Source organism: Schistocerca nitens, chromosome 7, assembly GCF_023898315.1.
Source record: "Schistocerca nitens isolate TAMUIC-IGC-003100 chromosome 7, iqSchNite1.1, whole genome shotgun sequence".
NCBI lineage: Eukaryota > Metazoa > Arthropoda > Insecta > Orthoptera > Acrididae > Schistocerca > Schistocerca nitens.
Window position 1 is genome coordinate 186,244,524 of NC_064620.1, and position 20,674 is coordinate 186,265,197.

General features: G+C 45.3%; 1 protein-coding gene across 1 annotated transcript in view; it reads left to right on the top strand.

Moving 5' to 3' along the window:
- LOC126195305 (uncharacterized) overlaps window positions 1–20,674 on the top strand; it is a gene marked incomplete at its 5' end in the record, with an annotated part of 1,237,647 nt that overhangs the window by 370,984 nt on the left and 845,989 nt on the right. The gene's annotated exons all lie outside the window — the stretch shown is intronic.

Here is a 20,674-nt window from a genome sequence, read left to right on the forward strand (position 1 = left end):
TGGCTCCGGCGCAGTTTTCCCAGGTTTTCTGATCGCACGTAGCCCGAATGGGGGAGCCAAATAAACGTAATGACCCTGGGACTAGGTTGACGGTCACCTCGCAAAGTGTAAGAACAGTATACGAAGTGTAATTAAACCTACAGTGTAAAAGAACTGAGTAGTGTAAAGTGAATGTTCCAACCAAAGTAATAAACCATAAACAAGACAGACGTTAGTGGCAGCATATTGCCGAACATTTTCATCGTTAGTCAAATGCTGCCAGGGGGCAGTGTAACGTCTTGTAATAAACAAAGACAATATATTATGTAATAATTAAAATATTAGATGTGTCATATTGTGTCATTATGTAAAATTATGTATTATTTTCTTTATTTTTTTATTTTTGAGAACGTCTGTGTCGGCGAGTAATAAGACCGACACAGAAGATAAATGTTGTACAGAGATCACCAACTGAATTTGTATATAAGGCATGATGTAATACAATGTCTTTGTCTTCTTAATCTGAAAGCTGTGAGAGAAAGATCTCCTGTTATTGTCGAGAGCGCGAAGGTAGCATTCTTTTGTCGAGATTGTGAATTGGACGCCATTGCGCGTGAATGTACACAGGTCTGTAATTATTAAGATATTTAAATGTTTAAATAGAGTTGTTTAAATGAAAACTTGTATTACTTAAATGTTAAAGTGTGCCTGCCTATTATCCCATCCTGATGGCAGTATCGATTCTGAGGTACACACCTTAGCGGTGCTTGAGTGGGCGTTTTCGGATCACGCCCATCCAAGGTGCACATGGTGGGTAACCTTGGCAGGCTCCCTGGCAAGCATAGGATTGTGACGTAGGGACCCTGTCGAACTGCTCGACAAGCAGTGTTTTGCTGTCTGTATATGAAGCCTTCAATAACGCACCATTCCAGTTCCAGTACAACGACGTATTATTCTCTTCTACTACGCTTACGGAATTTTCTTCTGGTACTATGGACATAGTTCGCGAAGACTTTGACTTGTTTCACGTTTTATGTTACCCTGCCGGTCTACATTGAAATTCAACTTTCTTACTTTTAACAGTGTCTGAAGAAACAGCCATTGGCGATGATCTTGCAGCTGTGCTAATTCTATGAAATTAATCCGCACCTGCGAAATCTTTCTGACATTAGCTGCGTTAGGTGTGACGATAACCAGTTACTGGCACATGAAAATTTGAGCCGGGTCATATAGAAGATTGGGTCGATAATGGACGCATGCTGGGATAGCCGAAGTTGTTAACCTGACTGCTCGTGACAAGTGGAAAATTCGGGTTCGAGTCCCTGTCCGTCACAAAACTTCTTGTGTCACTAACGGCCAATGTCTTCATACATAATACAATGTCTCCATACATAATGCAAATAATGTCAGAAATATTTCACGATTACGAATAAATTTCATAAACTCTGCTTTGCAGGACTACACCCTGATCTAACATTTCGTGCCTCTGCGGTTATCAGTTTCGTTTCTTTACGCAAGTCACCAGACGCACGTGTTTCTATTGTGGGCAACAAAAAACTTCGAGAATAAGAATATCTGGCAATGCGTTCTCGATAACGGGATAATTCAAGCCATCCCAACCAGCACCCAATAGAGCTGTTCATTAGTTGTCAAACTAATTTAGATATTTCTATTGCGACACGGCCAAAATCTACATATTTATTCGTAAAATTCAATCTTAAACCTTTTACAAAAACCAAAATAAAAACATGAAGGAATAAAGACCTTAAACACAGCGAACACTATCCTTCTGCAATAAATTCTATGTAATTTAAGGTGCCGTATGGCTGCGTCTTTACGTTGTCAATATTTAAGGCCTTAGGAAATTTCGGTCTCCACCCATAAGTAGTCAAATTGAGAGAATTCACCTTAACCAACACAAAATTCAGAATTCTGAGAAGAATTTTCTGGTCAACTCCCCATAGAAGCGGTTTTAAGGAAGAGAATGTTGATCATCAATGCTGCTGAAATGAATGTTTGAAAATGTAATGAGAAGAGTTGTAGTAGCTTAAGCTGATCATCAAGGACTTCCATTCGCTAATGAAATAGCTCTCCTGCCCAACTCTAAAACTGTGTTCTGAAACGATATTTAGAACACAGAAATTACTTGAACTGACACACACTAAGCCGCAGTAGAAGAGCTCGCAGAGAAGATTCAACATTCAGGCGAAATCGTAACATACATCGTGAACGAAGATCGTACGTATAAAAATTAACAGCAACAGCACAGACGAAGAAAATTAAAGGCATGAACATTCTACATAAAAAACTAGATGGTATTTCGCGAATATTGTTCAACAGAAGCTATGCTTAAGAATTTGAAGGGATGGAGGTGGAAGGTGAGAAAATTACACATCTCGCATTTGCCGACAACCTATCACTGTTCACAACCAAGGAAGGACTGATGCGGATGAGCGATTACGTCGAGTTGGCACCGAGAAAATTACATCTCCTTGAGAATGAACTGAAGACCGAGTATCTGGCGATGAGCAGGACTCATGCCTATTCAAGAAACTCATTCCAGCCACTGCTAGCCGGACATTAATCCTACAAATGGGTTCAAAGTTTTAAATATCATGGATGGGGGATGATATTTCCGATGGGTACATCGTAAGGCAGAAATCGAAGTAAGGATCCAATTCGCAAACCGATGGTGCTTCAGTCTCAGTCAGCTTTTTAAATTGCGCAACCTCTCACGGTATTTCTAACTCCGGCTTTACAGAACAAAACATTCATACAAATGTATGGTTGTGAAACTTGGAATGTCCGGAGAAAAGACTTACGTAATCTTCGAGTTTTCGAGCGGAACGTCTTAAGGAAAATCTGTTGTCAGATAGAAGATGAATCACTGGGGAATGAAGGAGAATCCAAAGTAAGTGTGTGATGAACATATAAGAGGGGAGATCAAAAAGATACTGTTCGAACGTCTTGCAGTTGAGAATCGGTATGCCAATCAGGGAAAATAGCCGTGAGATTTGAGGCAATTATCTCAGCGACGCACCAAGTTGAAAACACTTGTGTCCTGCTGTGTGAAGAAGTCCGTAACTCCGTGCCTCACATGTGCTACGACAGGAATCTTCGACCCTTAGAAGTCTTTTTTAAGGAACCAAAGACTTGATAATCGAAGGGGAAAGATCAGGACAACAGGGCGAGTGATCGTGTGCCTCCAGTTGAGGTTACGTAACTTCTTCGTTACGACATTTGCGATACGGGGACGAACATTATCATGAAGCAGCAGCTCCCCTTGTTGTATAGTTCTGCAACGATGGTTTTCGTAAGAAATACTGCCCCATACACATTCTTCGTTCACCAGAGGGTGCCTACAGCTGGTTTTTCTTCGCCTGCCAGTAAAAGAATAACGCCGCGTTGGTCCTCTTTGTAGGCATTTGGTAATAATGTCGGAATAGTTCACGTTGCGGCATTTACCATACGCACGTCGGAGAGACAACTACGCGACACTTATCTCTTGCCTACATGTCGGTGGTTGTACAGTCACATCGGAGGCGGCTACGTTGCATGTACGTTGCAACTTTTTGGTTGCCCTTTGTACAGTAGCTCAAATATTGCATGTCAGATGAGAACCAACGGGCTTTCATGGGCAGGTCACGTCGCCCGAGTGCATGGCGTTTAAAATTCGTGTCTTTTAGTCCCCGTAGAAGCAGACAAGTAAGAAGAGCAAATAAAGCGTTCTGCTGCCGGTCGGTGCAGAGGGTGACTGCCGGTAGAAAGCAGGAATCTGAATTTCCATGGGAGAGGTGCTATATAGCTGCGTGCAGTCTTCTGAGCCTCATCACGCAAAGTAAAATAAATTAACTAAGGGGTTCTCACTTCCAAATAGAATTATTTAAAAAGTAATAGCACAGCAAATGTTTCACGTCGATTGCCGTAAATGATGGCATTTGTAAGAAATTCTAACGCCTCGGGACCTGGTTGCAGCTGGAGTAGCCTGCACAGTATTCAGTGCAACAACACGTTCGGTGAACAATAGGTTCATTGCAAGTAATAAAAATTCAGTTTTCTCCATCTTGGAACATAAATTCGCAAGAATACAAGAAGGTAGTTAGTCATTGTTCGTCTGTTTTTTCTCTAACGCTGCTGCTAATTCAAGTCAAAATTTAACTGTTCGCTGAGAAAGGCTAAGTCCCATACGATATTATAGTCTTAAGGACAACGCGGTGAGACGACTGTCTCTAACATAGTGGTCGTCAAACTGTGAACTGCTGGCCACACGAGACCCTAATCAAGTATTCGTGCGGCCCGTCGTTGTATTTTATAATAATTATTTTATAATAATTATTATAATTCACATCTAACAACTAATAGCCGATTACTAAAACGTCTATTAACATTAAGAGATCCTCAAGCGTGTAGTCCTCCTGTTCAGTAACACACAAAAAGACTTACAGACACCGTAATATTTTAATACGTACTTAATTTTAATTGACATTGGTGAATTCGGTTATAAGTTAAGTAAAGTTCGTCGCTTATGTCAGGATCAGAGGGGTTTGCAGCGCAGCCACTGAGGGGTAAAATGATGTGGGAGGGGCAGGGATAAAGTTTCGACGTCTCCAAGCGTTAACATCGTAAGTCCAAAAATGGCCAAACTGAGCTACGAGCATCGCCAGAATTGGTACTTCACTGTTTTCATCCTGTATGAAAGTCTTACTTGCAGTGATGCAACTTAAGCAGCAGTAGCAGTCTTCAGAATGTCGTAAGTCATCAAAGGCACTCACTTAGCGATGTAAAGAATATTAAGTTATGTTACGATGTTCTTCCTGAGAGAATGGTTCAAAATGGTTCAAATGGCTGTGAGCACTATGGGACTTAACATCTGTGGTCATCAGTCCCCTACAACTTAGAACTACTTAAACCGAACTAACCTAAGGATATCACACACATCCATGCCCGAGGCAGGATTCGAACCTGCGACCGTAGCAGTCGCGCGGTTCCGGACTGAGCGCCTAGAGCCGGCCGGAGTGGCCGTGCGGTTCTGGGCGCTACAGTCTGGAGCCGAGCGACCGCTACGGTCGCAGGTTCGAATCCTGCCTCGGGCATGGATGTGTGTGATGTCCTTAGGTTATTTAGGTTTAATTAGTTCTAAGTTCTAGGCGACTGATGACCTCAGAAGTTGAGTCGCATTGTGCTCAGAGCCATTTGAGCGCCTAGAACCGCGAGACCTGAGAGAATGGTAGCACAAGTAAAATCATAATTGTAGCTACGACCTTTGCAGAGGAGGAGTTCATTGTTTACAAATGTGCGTTGTTTATCGTCCTCGCTGTTAAACTGGGATCACAGATTGCTTGTAGCCAATAACAGCTATGCCCATTGTAGAAGTGGTCATCACTATGGACGTAGCAACACAAAAATTAACATATTACTCTACGTTAGGCGGATGAAAGAATATTCCCTACATTTGAAAAAGAATCAAAAGTTTTTGTAGCACACGTATTTCGGGCAACGGGTGTAATTTAAGTATTAAATTTTTACATTAGACAATTGTATTCCAGGAGAAAACTCATTACAAACTAATGGACAACCCTCGAATGTGTTTCCACCCACGTCCATAGGAGAACGTAATGCAACACGTTTCTCACCAGACACTGTAAGAAATTGCCGATACTCAAATAATGAAAGGAGGATCCGTAAAAGAGTAGGTATCCCTTCTCATGGATAGTAAATGGAGTGAGAGGTCTGGCACACAGAAGTGGGAAGAGTGCTGACATCCAAGTTAAGTTTTTGAAGCCTGGAGGTGGTCCCAAATTACGCCGATTCAAATGTCAAACCTGGTAAACCGACAGAATTTTTTGAAAAATTTGTGGCAGATGGGAGATCATAGAATCCATTAGTCGACATATAAAAATTTTTGGGAGAAAACAGAGTCTAAATGTCGCTGAATGAGGAAGAAAATTTCAAGATTATGTTCTCTAACAGTTTATGAGAGTACTGTTAAGGTTTGCCAGAAAATGTTTTTGGATGCCACATATTTGTGAGTGAGAACCTCCTTGAAATAAATGTGAACAGATGGAATTTTGTCACCAGGTATGAGAGGAAAGTATTCCCAAAGGGGGAAATCTATGCGACTTGGAGTAAAGGAGTAAGTGTGAGACCGTATAAAGAGCTTTTCTTGTGTAGAGCCACATCACATAAGGAAAGAAAGAAGCAGAAAATGGTTCAAATGGTTCTGAGCACTATGCGACTTAACTTATTAGGTCAACAGTCGCCTAGAACTTAGAACTAATTAAACCTAACTAATACAAAATTGTTGAGGCTTTCGTGGCCACTTGTTGACAAACTGCCTATTGGCTTCTGTCTCGGGTTCTTCGGCCGACGTTCATCTAATGATTTTTCTGACGTTTCGCCAGCACGAGTGGCTGGCATTGTCAAAGCTTCACCCTCCATTGCCGGTGGTGAACTGGAGCCGAGCTCGCGGGCGCAGGCTATATGTACCTGGCGCGCCAACGTCCGAGGGCTTCTCCGCGGTCATTTCCGGTGCGGTTCTCCTCTTGCTACCTGCGACGGTCGTTCGCTGCAGTACGGGAAGCCAGGATCCGTTGACCTTAAGGCTTTCCTCTTTCTTGTTCAAACTGTTCGCGTGTTTTTGTATTTCTACAGCTTCTCTGAACAAGCGCGTGTGATAGTGCTTCTCTACAGCCAGAACTTCCGTGTCGGCGAATTTAATTACATGGTCGGTCTCATTCAGTGCGTGCTCTGCCACGGCCGATTTCTCCACCTGCCCCAACCTGCAATGTCGCTTATGCTCTTTGATCCTGGTGTTAATGGATCGTCCAGTCATTCCGACATAAACTTTTCCGCATGTGCATGGTATGCGGTATATTCCCGACATTGCAAGTGGGTCTCTTTTCTCCTTCGCCGATCTAAGACACTCTTTGATCTTCCTTGTCGGTTTGAAAATCGTCTTTACGCCATGTTTGCGCAATATACGGCCGATTCTGTCCGTCACTCTGGGAATGTATGGCAGAAAGGCCGTACCCGACAATTCTTTTTCCGGTTCCTTACTTCGCCGAGGGTTGGGCTCTGTTACACTTCTAATATAATTTGTGGAGTAACCATTGCTCCTCAGGACTGTTTCCAGGTGTTGCATTTCTCGTTTGAGGTGTTGCGGCTCACATATTCGTCCTGCTCTCGTTACGAGCGTACTAATCATGCCTCTTTTCTGGCTCGGGTGGTGGTTTGACAGTTTGTGCAGGTATCGGTGCGTGTGAGTCGGTTTTCGATACACGCTGTGTCCCAGATCTTCGCCGTCCCTTGTGACCAGAACATCTAGAAATGGCAGTTTCTTGTCCTTTTCTACTTCCATGGTAAATGTTATGTTGGCATGGAGGCGACTTGCAAACCTAAGGTGTGGTACAGGTACGTCGATGATACTTTTGTGGTGTGGAGCCATGGTGAAGAACAGCTCAGTGACTTCCTAAGACACTTGAACAGCCTCCATGCCAACATAACATTTACCATGGAAGTAGAAAAGGACAAGAAACTGCCATTTCTAGATGTTCTGGTCACAAGGGACGGCGAAGATCTGGGACACAGCGTGTATCGAAAACCGACTCACACGGACCGATACCTGCACAAACTGTCAAACCACCACCCGAGCCAGAAAAGAGGCATGATTAGTACGCTCGTAACGAGAGCAGGACGAATATGTGAGCCGCAACACCTCAAACGAGAAATGCAACACCTGGAAACTGTCCTGAGGAGCAATGGTTACTCCACAAATTATATTAGAAGTGTAACAGAGCCCAACCCTCGGCGAAGTAAGGAACCGGAAAAAGAATTGTCGGGTACGGCCTTTCTGCCATACATTCCCAGAGTGACGGACAGAATCGGCCGTATATTGCGCAAACATGGCGTAAAGACGATTTTCAAACCGACAAGGAAGATCAAAGAGTGTCTTAGATCGGCGAAGGAGAAAAGAGACCCACTTGCAATGTCGGGAATATACCGCATACCATGCACATGCGGAAAAGTTTATGTCGGAATGACTGGACGATCCATTAACACCAGGATCAAAGAGCATAAGCGACATTGCAGGTTGGGGCAGGTGGAGAAATCGGCCGTGGCAGAGCACGCACTGAATGAGACCGACCATGTAATTAAATTCGCCGACACGGAAGTTCTGGCTGTAGAGAAGCACTATCACACGCGCTTGTTCAGAGAAGCTGTAGAAATACAAAAACACGCGAACAGTTTGAACAAGAAAGAGGAAAGCCTTAAGGTCAACGGATCCTGGCTTCCCGTACTGCAGCGAACGACCGTCGCAGGTAGCAAGAGGAGAACCGCACCGGAAATGACCGCGGAGAAGCCCTCGGACGTTGGCGCGCCAGGTACATATAGCCTGCGCCCGCGAGCTCGGCTCCAGTTCACCACCGGCAATGGAGGGTGAAGCTTTGACAATGCCAGCCACTCGTGCTGGCGAAATGTCAGAAAAATCATTAGATGAACGTCGGCCGAAGAACCCGAGACAGAAGCCAATAGGCAGTTTGTCAAACCTAACTAACCTAAGGACATCACACACATCCATGCCCGAGGCAGGATTTGAACCTGCGACCGTAGCGGTCGCTCGGCTCCAGACTGTAGCGCCCAGAACCGCACGGCCACTCCGGCCGGCTAAGAAAGAAGCAGAAAATACCTTAATGTTGAAATGAGCATTGCAAAGAAGTGCAGACTGCTCCAGTAAACTGTCACGGAAAGTAAATTTGTCTCCGTGATCCCTGCTACATTAAAGCAATACACTGAGTTATTCAACCAAGAATATAGTCTGTCATTCTTTCAGCCTAAACACAGTTTCAAGTAAATATTGTACGTAAACCTGATATATCTAACGACGTGACAGAGCTACGGAAAGGGCCGATCATGTTTTGCCGTACCATACAGTATGTGAAGTTGCTGGATTTCTTCGTGTTTCGCAGCAGACTGTAGAACGTATCTACAAATAATTGTGTAACACACCTGGCCACGTAATGCGATGTCAGAATTCTGGTCGGAAAAAGAATCTGAGAGAGGGGGACCGGAAAGCATTTCATGGCTTTTAAATCAAAATCACTTCCAAGCCTGACAGGAACTGCTGCAAGTAGTGAATGAATGTCCATCCAAGCCTGTTAGTGAGAGAATATTGCGAAAGGAACTGCATGTAATCAATATTTGAAGTCGGTCACCTGGCAAGATGCAATGCCTCACGCGGGCAGAAAAATTCACCGGGCTGGAAGTATATGTGTCTGAATTCCTGAATACTCTCCCACCTTATTACATCTCTACGGGTCGGCAGAATCATCTGACTTAAACCTCATAGAAAATCAGCATCCCCGCAATTTGGTGAAATAGTGCGATGAAATCGGCAGCAAGTAGCTCCCCCTGAATGCGACGTACCTACACAACCTTGTGGACTCACTTCCCAACCGAATGAAGCCGGTTATCAATTCCAGTGACGGAATTACACTGTATTAAATGATGCCCGTCATGGTTTCCCTAATTTTTTATCTGGTGATCTTAGATATACTATTACTTTTATTAAGCAATCAATAATACGCAACGCAACACTACGTCAGTATATCACTGTGTCACCGCTCTCGTGCTGCTGAGGGTGGCTGCAGTATGAATCCGAGAATCGACATGGAGTTTTTTATTTTCTTTTCTTTATACGTCAAGATCCCCCCCCCCCCCCATGAACCATGGACCTTGCCGTTGGTGGGGAGGCTTGCGTGCCTCAGCGATACAAATGGCCGTGCCGTAGGTGCAACCACAACGGAGGGGTATCTGTTGAGAGGCCAGACAAACATGTGGTTCCTGAAGAGGGGCAGCAGCCTTTTCGGTAGTTGCAGGGGCAACAGTCTGGATGATTGACTGATCTGGCCTTGTAACATTAACCAAAACGGCCTTGCTGTGCTGGTACTGCGAACGGCTGAAAGCAAGGGGAAACTACAGCCGTAATTTTTCCCGAGGACATGCAGCTTTATGATTAAATGATGATGGCGTCCTCTTGGGTAAAATATTCCGGAGGTAAAATAGTCCCCCATTCGGATCTCCGGGCGGGGACTACTCAAGAGGACGTCGTTATCAGGAGAAAGAAAACTGGCGTTCTACGGATCGGAGCATGGAATGTCAGATCCCTTAATCGGGCAGGTAGGTTAGAAAATTTAAAAAGGGAAATGGATAGGTTAAAGTTAGATATAGTGGGAATTAGTGAAGTTCGGTGGCAGGAGGAATAAGACTTTTGGTCAGGTGATTACAGGATTATAAATACAAAATGAAATAAAGGTAATGCAGGAGTAGGTTTAATAATGAATAAAAAAATAGGAGTGCGGGTTAGCTACTATGGAATTGGAAGCTTGCTGTTCCGTGTGCAGACAGACTATACCACTCTCGCATTACTGTTGTTGCAGCCATTTTGTTCTACTGGATAAAGTGTCATAATTGAGCTTCTGGACAGTGAAGTAATTATTACAGAAGAGCAGAAACATCCATGGGTGCAAGACACAGGAGCCAAAGAGTAGAAAGACATAAAAGGAAAAAATCGTGGCGATAAGTTACGTCAACCTATCAGGCAGAAAAGTGGGATGGGGTGGATGACAAGAAAAAATAAGATATTCGTGAGAACCAACAGTAAACTGAAACGTAATCGACGCTTATATTCTCTTGGCCTAGATGCCGCTCCTGTCTCGGTGTCGTCCTGGAGAGGGAACCGTCAGCGTACTGTTGGCTGACTTCTTCTCACAGTCATCTCTGTTCTTCCGTTCTTGATCGTCGTGCCGGTCCTTGACGTTAAGCCGGTACAAAAAGTACCTGGAAAGTATCTCGAAGACTTTCACCGTCGATGTTTCATAAATGGTCGAGTACGGAGAAGCCGTGACACGTGTTCGCTTATTTTGTTTCCTTTTCCACTAAGCGAGGTTCCGAGGAAATCGGGTTATGACACTGCTGTAATGTATATGACGAATCATTGCCGTTGAGGAGTGGAAGCACCGGTGACGGTGACATGGAAATGACACGTTAAGGCTATGGCCACACGATCGTGTTTTTCACGCCAGTTTGTGCGAGAATTAACGCACCACGCGTGGCACTGTCAGTGGCCACAAGGTAGCTTTTCTCATGCAGCATGAAGTCAGGGAAATCACACCAGTAGTGTGTCTAACAGTAAGCTTCCAAGTCCGGATTCCCTCTACACAGCTGTGCCTAGCCACAGCCCGAGATGAAGTCGAGCTGACCTACGAACCCTACAGCATTCAGTTAGAAACTGCATTGGTTCACTTGTATTGCGAATTGTACATGTAGTTATGTTTGTCTGTCGCCACATCTATATCTCACAAAGTTAAGTATTGTAATCATTTCTTTTTGTAATAAATTCCATTAATACGATTTGCTTGAATTGTTGTCTAGCGATAAGACAATGCAGCTTTCCTAGGCGCCCTATATTAGACGAGTGGGCAGAACGCAACGCTTTACGTGCATTTTACGGCGCCGTGTCCTCAGACAATACCGTGCCAGAGTGGTTAGCGTCACGACTCACTAAGTTTGCGCCTCGTGTTCGAAATCCCATTATTGTCTTATGTTGTGTGTTTATTGTTTTAATTTATCTACTCAAGTCCCTAGAACGTTATTCGACGAATGTTTCTTATGAGACTGGGAATACAATGGCGTTATATTGACTGTAATATTACAACTGAATTTCTCAGTAACTGTCCCTACTGAAACAGAGGATGACAGACTAAAGGCCGAAATACTAAATGTCCTTTTCCGGAACTGTTTCATAAAGGAAGACTGCTCTGAAGTTCCTTCTCTAGATTTTCGCACAGATGACAAAATGGCAGATGTCGAAATAGATGACGGATAGAAAAACAATTAAAATCGCTCAGAAGAGGAAAGGCCGCTGCACCTGATGGGATACCAGTTCGATTTTACACAGAGTACGCGAAATATCTTTCCCCCCTTCTTGCACCGGTGTACCGTAGGTCTCTAGAAGAGTGTAGCGTTCCAAAGGATTGGAAAAGGGCGCAGTTCATTCCCATTTTCAAGAAGCGACGTCGAACAGATGTGCAGAACTATAGACCTATGTATCTAAAGTCGATCAGTTGTAGAATTTTGCAACACGTATTATGTTCAAGTATAATGACTTTTCTGGAGACTAGAAATCTACTCGTGCGAATCAGCATGGGTTTCGAAAAACACGATCGTGTGAAAGCCAGCTCATGCTATTCGTGCACGAGACTCAGAGGGCCATACACACGGGTTCCCAGGTAGAAGCCGTGTTTCTTGACTTCCGCAAGGCGTTTGATACAGTTGCCCATAGTCGTTCAATGAACAAAGTAAGAGCTTGCGGACTATCAGAACAATTGTGTGATTGGATTGAAGAGTTCCTTAATAACAGAACGCAGCATGTCATTCTCAATGGAGAGTAAGAGCGATTTCAGGTGTGCCGCAGGGGAGTGTTGTAGGACCGTTGCTATTCATAATATATATAAATGAGTATGATGGGCAAACATCTATTAGGCGCACTACGAATGTAGTGGTGTGGACATGTTGGGAATGTGGATCTCACGGGGAGCGTGCAAGGGATAAGTCCCTGCAGACGCACTGTCCTCTGTGCCCGTGGTGTCTCAGATGTCTGCCATGTAAGCAGGAGATCCCGGGTTCGAGTCCCGGTCGGGGCACACATTTTCAACATGTCCCCAATGAAGTGTATCAACGCCTGCTTGCAGCTAGGGTGTCTATTTAATTATCATTTCATTTCTAGCAAAGCTACGTGGTCATCCACGGTAACTGTTCTTTCGGGAACAGATACTACCGTCATATATATAGTTAAAAAAAATGGGTTCCCGGCCTTTGACCTTCTTGTGCGAACGCACACGCTATGCCCGAACTCGTACGGGACTTGGTAGATTAATCTGCCACGAGTAATGAGTATGATGGGCAAACATCTATTAGGCGCACTACGAATGTAGTGTTGTGGACATGTTGGGAATGTGGATCTCACGGGGAGCGTGCAAGGGATAAGTCCCTGCAGACGCACTGTCCTCTGTGCCCGTGGTGTCTCAGATGTCTGCATTGAAAGCAGGAGATCCCGGGTTCGAGTCCCGGTCGGGGCACACATTTTCAACATGTCCCCAATGAAGTGTATCAACGCCTGCTTGCAGCTAGGGTGTCTATTTAATTATCATTTCATTTCTAGCAAAGCTACGTGGTCATCCACGGTAACTGTTCTTTCGGGAACAGATACTACCGTCATATATATAGTTTAAAAAAATGGGTTCCCGGCCTTTGACCTTCTTGTGCGAACGCACACGCTATGCCCGAACTCGTACGGGACTTGGTAGATTAATCTGCCACGAGTAATGAGTATGATGGGCAAACATCTATTAGGCGCACTACGAATGTAGTGTTGTGGACATGTTGGGAATGTGGATCTCACGGGGAGCGCGCAAGGGATAAGTCCCTGCAGACGTACTGTCCTCTGTGCCCGTGGTGTCTCAGATGTCTGCCATGTAAGCAGGAGATCCCGGGTTCGAGTCCCGGTCGGGGCACACATTTTCAACATGTCCCCAATGAAGTGTATCAACGCCTGCTTGCAGCTAGGGTGTCTATTTAATTATCATTTCATTTCTAGCAAAGCTACGTGGTCATCCACGGTAACTGTTCTTTCGGGAACAGATACTACCGTCATATATATAGTTTAAAAAAATGGGTTCCCGGCCTTTGACCTTCTTGTGCGAACGCACACGCTATGCCCGAACTCGTACGGGACTTGGTAGATTAATCTGCCACGAGTAATGAGTATGATGGGCAAACATCTATTAGGCGCACTACGAATGTAGTGTTGTGGACATGTTGGGAATGTGGATCTCACGGGGAGCGCGCAAGGGATAAGTCCCTGCAGACGTACTGTCCTCTGTGCCCGTGGTGTCTCAGATGTCTGCCATGTAAGCAGGAGATCCCGGGTTCGAGTCCCGGTCGGGGCACACATTTTCAACGTGTCCCCAATGAAGTGTATCAACGCCTGCTTGCAGCTAGGGTGTCTATTTAATTATCATTTCATTTCTAGCAAAGCTACGTGGTCATCCACGGTAACTGTTCTTTCGGGAACAGATACTACCGTCATATATATAGTTTAAAAAAATGGGTTCCCGGCCTTTGACCTTCTTGTGCGAACGCACACGCTATGCCCGAACTCGTACGGGACTTGGTAGATTAATCTGCCACGAGTAATGAGTATGATGGGCAAACATCTGTTAGGCGCACTACGAATGTAGTGGTGTGGACATGTTGGGAATGTGGATCTCACGGGGAGCGTGCAAGGGATAAGTCCCTGCAGACGCACTATCCTCTGTGCCCGTGGTGGCTCAGATGGATAGAGCGTCTGCCATGTAAGCAGGAGATCCCGGTTTCGAGTCCCGGTCGGGGCACAAATTTTCAACATGTCCCCAATGAAGTGTATCAACGCCTGCTTGCAGCTAGGGTGTCTATTTAACTATCATTTCATATATAAATGATCTTGTGGATAACATCGGAAGTTCACTGAGGCTTTTTGCGGATGTTGCTGTAGTATATCGAGAGGTTGTAACAATGGAAAATTGTACTGAAATGCAGGAGGATCTACAACGAATTGAAGCATGGTGCACGGAATGGCAATTGAATCTCAATGTACACAAGTGTAATGTGCTGCGAATACATAGAAAGGAAGATCCTACAATATAGGTCAGCAACTGGAAGCAGTTAAGTCCATAAATTGTCTGGGAGTAGGCATTAGGAGTGATTTAAAATGGAATGACGATATAAAATTAATTGTCGGTAAAGCACATGCCAGACTGAGATTCATTGGAAGAGTCCTAAGGAATTGCTATCCGAAAACAAGGGAAGTAGGTTACAGTGCACATGTTTGCGCACTGCTTGATTACTGCTCACCGGTGTGGGATCCGTACCAGATAGGGTTGATAGGAGAGATAGAGAAGATCCAACGGAGGGCAGCGCGCTTAGTTATAGGACCATTTAGTAATCACGAAAGCGTTACGGAGATGATAGATAAACTTCAGTCGAAGACTCTACAAGAGAGACGCTCAGTAGCTCGGTACGGGCTTTTGTTGAAGTTTCGAGAACATACCTTCACCGAGGAGTCAAGCAGTATATTGCTCCCTCCAACGTATATCTCGCGAAGAGACCATGAGGATAAAATAAGAGAGATTAGAGCCAGGACAGAGGCATACCGACAATCTTTCTTCCCCGAACAATACGAGACTGGAATAGAAGGGAGAACCGATATAGGTACTCAAAGTACCCTCCACCACACACCCTCAGGTGGCTTGCGGAGTGTGGATGTAGATGTAGATATAGATTATGTAATATATCTGTGGATGGTATGTAGAGGGGTTATAATATTCAAATTCTCATATTCTTATATTCCATTCTTGTGTCAATTCTTATATAAATTTTTATATTTTATTCGTATGTTCATTCGTCAAGAAGGTTTGGTGCTTTCCTTGGATGATACCGATCGTAGAAACATTCGAAACACAGATGTTCCGAACACCACGAGCATCTCGCGAAGGCAGGTTTCTCACACTGAATTTCTTCGTATCAGTCTCACTGTGGAAAGTAATATCGTTAAATTGCTGAAGATTTCGAGTGTTGGCAATAATTAATCGGCAAACCATGCATAGCGCATTCCTTTTCCGAAACTGATTTTTGCAATTGATTATGAATAAAGGTGAAATCCCTGGACTAGCAGGACAGAGCGAATGAGGTTATATTTGTGGAAAGGGGCCAAAATAAGTTGCTGTCAGTTGCACCCAACATATAAGCTTTATTTGTTAAAACACATACAAGCAAGAATTAAAAACTCTTAAGGCTTTAACGAAAGAGCTCCGTTGATTTAATTTCAATCGGCTGAAGGCCACATATGAAAATCCATGGTCTAAGCAAGGAATTGAGGTACAGGAGTACTTCTGGAAGTTTCACTTCTTTAAAAAAAATGTTATTCTTCAGTAAAAATAGGCTTAAATCTCTACCACAGAACTCGGTTGAAGACCAAGCATTAAGCAAGAACAGTGTTCCGGCTTAAGACCAAAACAAAGATTTTCAATGTTAATTCTAAATAGGCTGAAAACTCGGCTGAAGGCCGCATATCAAGAAAACAATTTAACGGCTTAAAGCCTAGGAAGAAGAGCTTTCAATTTAAAAGGGCTGAGGGCCTTAGCTTAAAATATTTCATGTAAAACTCGGATGAAGGCCTCATACAAAAGAATAACAATGTTATGGCATAAGGGCAAGACCAAGATATTGAATTTTTAGTTAAAAGAGATTAAAACTCGGCTGAAGGCCACACACACCATGCAGAAAACAATTTTACAGCTTAGGGCCTAAAAGAACAGTTTTGCAATTTAAATAAGCTAAAACTCTGCTGAATGCCACACACAGTACTTACAGGTAAAAAGGAAATCAGTACGTAAAACAGAACGAGCGGCGCTCAGAAGGTTCCAAGGGTCGGCCTGGGAAGTAACACTAACGCACGCTTAGGTGAGACCGGCAGCCACACCGACAACCTCTTAATCGGAAGGCAGCACAACCAAGGGACGGTTCACGGCCAACCGACAATCTTACCGATTTCCAACGGTCAGATCCAACTTCACATATAATGGAAAATATCGTCCAATGAAGAGTAACCGAGATACTAATAACTTAAAACTGGCCCTCATCGAGATCAAGGTATCAAATATCAGTCAGGACGAGTTTAAAAGCCGGCCGGAGTGGTGAAGCGGTTCTAGGCGCTACAGTCTGGAACTGCGTGACCGCCACGGTCGCAGGTTCGAATCCTGCCTCGGGTATGGATGTGTGTGATGTCCTTAGGTTAGTTAGGTTTAAGTACTTCTAAGTTCTAGGAGACTGATGACCACAGAAGTTAAGTCCTATAGTGCTCAGAGCCATTTTTTTGAACGAGTTTAAAAGAATCCCAAAACACAAGTCACAACTGTCAAGTCACTACCGGAAGTTTTAGATTCCAGGCAAGAAAACACATGACTTGTTAGCACACGCGGCATGGGCTGAGAAACAACATTCCCCAAATAACGAACAAATCGTAACAGTCGAGTATTAAGAACAGGTAACTAATTACTCATCTTGAGGATCCCGCTTCGGAAGAAGGCGAAAAGTTGCCTCCAAATGCAACAGCGCGTGCCCGTCGCCAAAATCCCAGGCCTGGCTTTGCGCTGTGGAGACTGCGTCGCTGCTCACTTCCATCGAACCAACAACGTCCAACCACATCCCAACTCAGAAAATGGTGTTCGTCCAGAGGATCCAAGACGTCGACTGAGACGACCGGCCCAGCAAACGACCAACGGCAGCTCACCTTCGCCGACATGGTTCCCGGGGCCCAGAAACGGTCACAGAACCAGATACACGTCGCCTGATGAGACAACCGACCGAACGACCAACCAACGGTCGCCTCCGTTCAAATCTCCTTCCGTCGGACAATGCATGTGTGTCGCCAGTGGTCGGGCGAGTACTGGCTGTCCGGGCCTCATCGGCGCTCAGTCCCCGACTTCACTTCTGCTGTGTCCCGACTGGGCTCCCAACAGACTTTGAAACAGACCACGACGACCCGGAAATACTATCGGTCGATCCAGAGATGGTACGACAGTGCACTTATCTATACGCGCTGCTGCTGCCACTCACGGGCAAGTAAGACAGGAATTTAGTAACGCCAGTAAATAGAATAAGAAAACGAGGCGGCAGTACCGAAATAAAAGATGACAAAAGATACACTACAAAGAATTTCACTGCGAAGGATGTCTAATAATTTTCTCATTTTTTTTTTTAATTCAGTCTTCTGCCACACCATTAATAGACGAATAAGGACAACGTTATACTAGTGTAGACTAAAAACATTCGTGTAGTAAGCTTTTACAGACATTGGTGTATCAATGAGAAACGTAAGAAGAGGTAATAATGGAGTTTCGAACACGGAGCGCAAAATCAAGAAGCCGTGTCGCTAACCACTGTGCCACCATTTTATTCGAGAATATCGCGAAATATGAGGCACGTAAATTATCCGGAAATTATCTCAAAAGCTTCAACCGTCCTTGTATCAGTAACGGTTGAGTCTGTACGGATAAGCTGAGACACGTGCTCGCTTATTTTGACTCCTCTCCCACTGAGTGAAGTGCCTGAGAAATAGGTTGATGGCATTTGCCGTGTTCTCCCCATCAGCGCTAGAAACGTATACTTGAAACTACCAGGTAAACTCCAGTTGGCATTAACTGAGAACGAGCTCTGAGCATAATCTATCTGAAACACATGAACAAATAGTTGTGGCGTGCGCAACTGCAAGCTGCATAGGCGCCATTTTTTCCTTCCCTCTTTTTTCTACTGGTGAAGTTTTACGTCAGTGCACAAGTGAGGTGCGAGCGTGCTTTCGTTATGAGGACAGGCGGGCCGCGAACAATGGCTGGCAGCGGCGGCGGCCTTTGATCGTGTCCGCGGCGCGGCCGCCGTGGCTCAGCAAAAATCAGCCGGAACAATGGCGGACGCATTACGCGGGCGATATTTTAGCGGCATTCAAGCGCCGCATTGTGCCCAGGCGCGCACTCTTTTGTGGGCCGGGGTGCTGAGGGGCGGCCAGTCTTATGCGACACTTGCTGTGCACGCCTGCTCGCCTGTCGCACTGCATCCTCTGGCAACACGCTGCGAACTGCAGCCGAATGACTCCTTCCACAAGAGAACGTAAAAATTCGTTACAATGATACGGCATTAAAAGTGAGCAACGTAGCTGAGGAAAATCACCATTAATCAGTCGAAATTCGAGCTGATGTTTTACCGGCGCATTTCCAGCTTGTAGATTTGCTGCGTCTTTATTGAAAACTCCAGTAGCATTAAATGTACAGAGTGAAAGATCCCTTAGCTAGGTGCCAGCAGTGCCATGGCACTTTCGAAGAGGGTCCGTAGTTTGGAGGTGATGGTTTATACCTCGTTGAACGTAATCGGAATTACGTCAAAGATGTTCTGTTGTTGCAACGTAGAGAGGAAGTCAGAAATGCTTGAGAAAGTCTGTGTAGTCGAATGAGGACTGTTCTTGTGGAGCTGCCATTGGTGGTCGCCATCCTCTTTACCTTGTCGTCTGTCTCGTCGCGGACGACGGAGCCTGTCGATTCAGAAGTCCTGTAACATCGTTTGTACTATTTAGAGTCGTTGATGGTTTTCGCTGATGCCTGTAAATGTGCAGCACGGCCTTGGGCAGTGTAGGAGCGCAGAGATTGTTGAAAGGTGCAAGAACCTCTCCGAGTGGCCGGGTATTTTTCCCCCCAACTTGCATAAGTCGGTTTTTTAGTTGGAGATTTCGTGTACTTTTGTGCCTGATGGGGGCCTCCACATTTGTCACACCTGGTCGGAAGTGAACAGTAATTTGCAGTACAGATATAACTCCTGGCAGCTTTTAGACTATGGAGGACCCTCCTTAGGTTTGTAAGTTTCCGCCTTCACTTTTGTGTCCAAGATATGAAGGAAGTCGTAAATCGAGTCACGCATTGGGCCAACAGGGAGTGACACACAGTAGACTGACTGGGATATTAATATATCCGTCTTGGTGTCCCTAGTGTTGGACTGACGCGTCACAGTTTGTGTAAAACCTGTGGCATCTAACTCAGTCTCAACTTGCTTCTCGGTAATTTCGGCCGAGAGAGGTTGTTGGAGGAATTTTCGTCGCTGGAAGTTTAGGTGGCTGTCTTGAGCCAGAGGTGGGAGGTTGCTGTGTGTCTTCCGTTCGTAGGCGTCGCTTCCACTACCTATCCTTCCACTTGCAAGTTGGTGATTTGGTTGGTAGTGAAATTTGTTGCTTAGTTGCATCAGCGACGTCTTGCCAGTTATTTTCTTACGCCCAGTTCGTTTCGGACAAGTTGAAAATCTGCGTCTTCGGCGTTGCCTGGTGGATGGAGAAGCTTCGAATTAGGTTCCATGGCTGGTATTGGGTAGCGGACAGAATCAGAAGAGTCATGGTCATGGTACCTCGGCGTGATTTCACCGTGTCTATCGGCCATATCATGCGCCAGTTGGTCTTGTCTTCTTCAGTGTCGTCTTATATTCGCTGTCCTCCACGGTAGCCGATCGGTGGAATGTGGATAGGTGGTGGGGTGCCTGTGGAGGTCCTTCCCGTAAAACCGTGGCGGATTCCACACCTATGTCGTTGAGGTGGAGGTCGCGAGGCCCAGGCCTTCTGTTGTTGCCGTTCGCACCATTCCAGAGGTTGCCGTGTCCCTACCCATTGTGTCGTAGTCCTTTCTGCATGGCCATGGTCGTCGTGGACGGGGCTGCCGAAGAGGCTGCTGGCGGCACAAGCACCGCCAGACGGCGATCAGCCGATCCCTGCGCGGTCGAGGCAGCTGCCTCGTCCCCGCGCTCGCTCCGATCGACTCACTTGTACATCGCGTACGTGATGATGCTCAGAATGTGGCCGAAACGTCCTTTTTATGACAAAATTTCGCAGCCGCAAACGCGCAAAATTGTGGTGACCGATAGTGCAGATTTACAGATCGGTAGCGAGGGAGACAAGTAAGCCGCCCGTTGGACGATGAACGCGCACGCAGAAGCGTGTCGGTCGTACTATGCGCTGCCGTCGGCCGTCCCAGCGCCCTCTGTCGGCAGCCGCCTGCCAGGAAACGTTTCT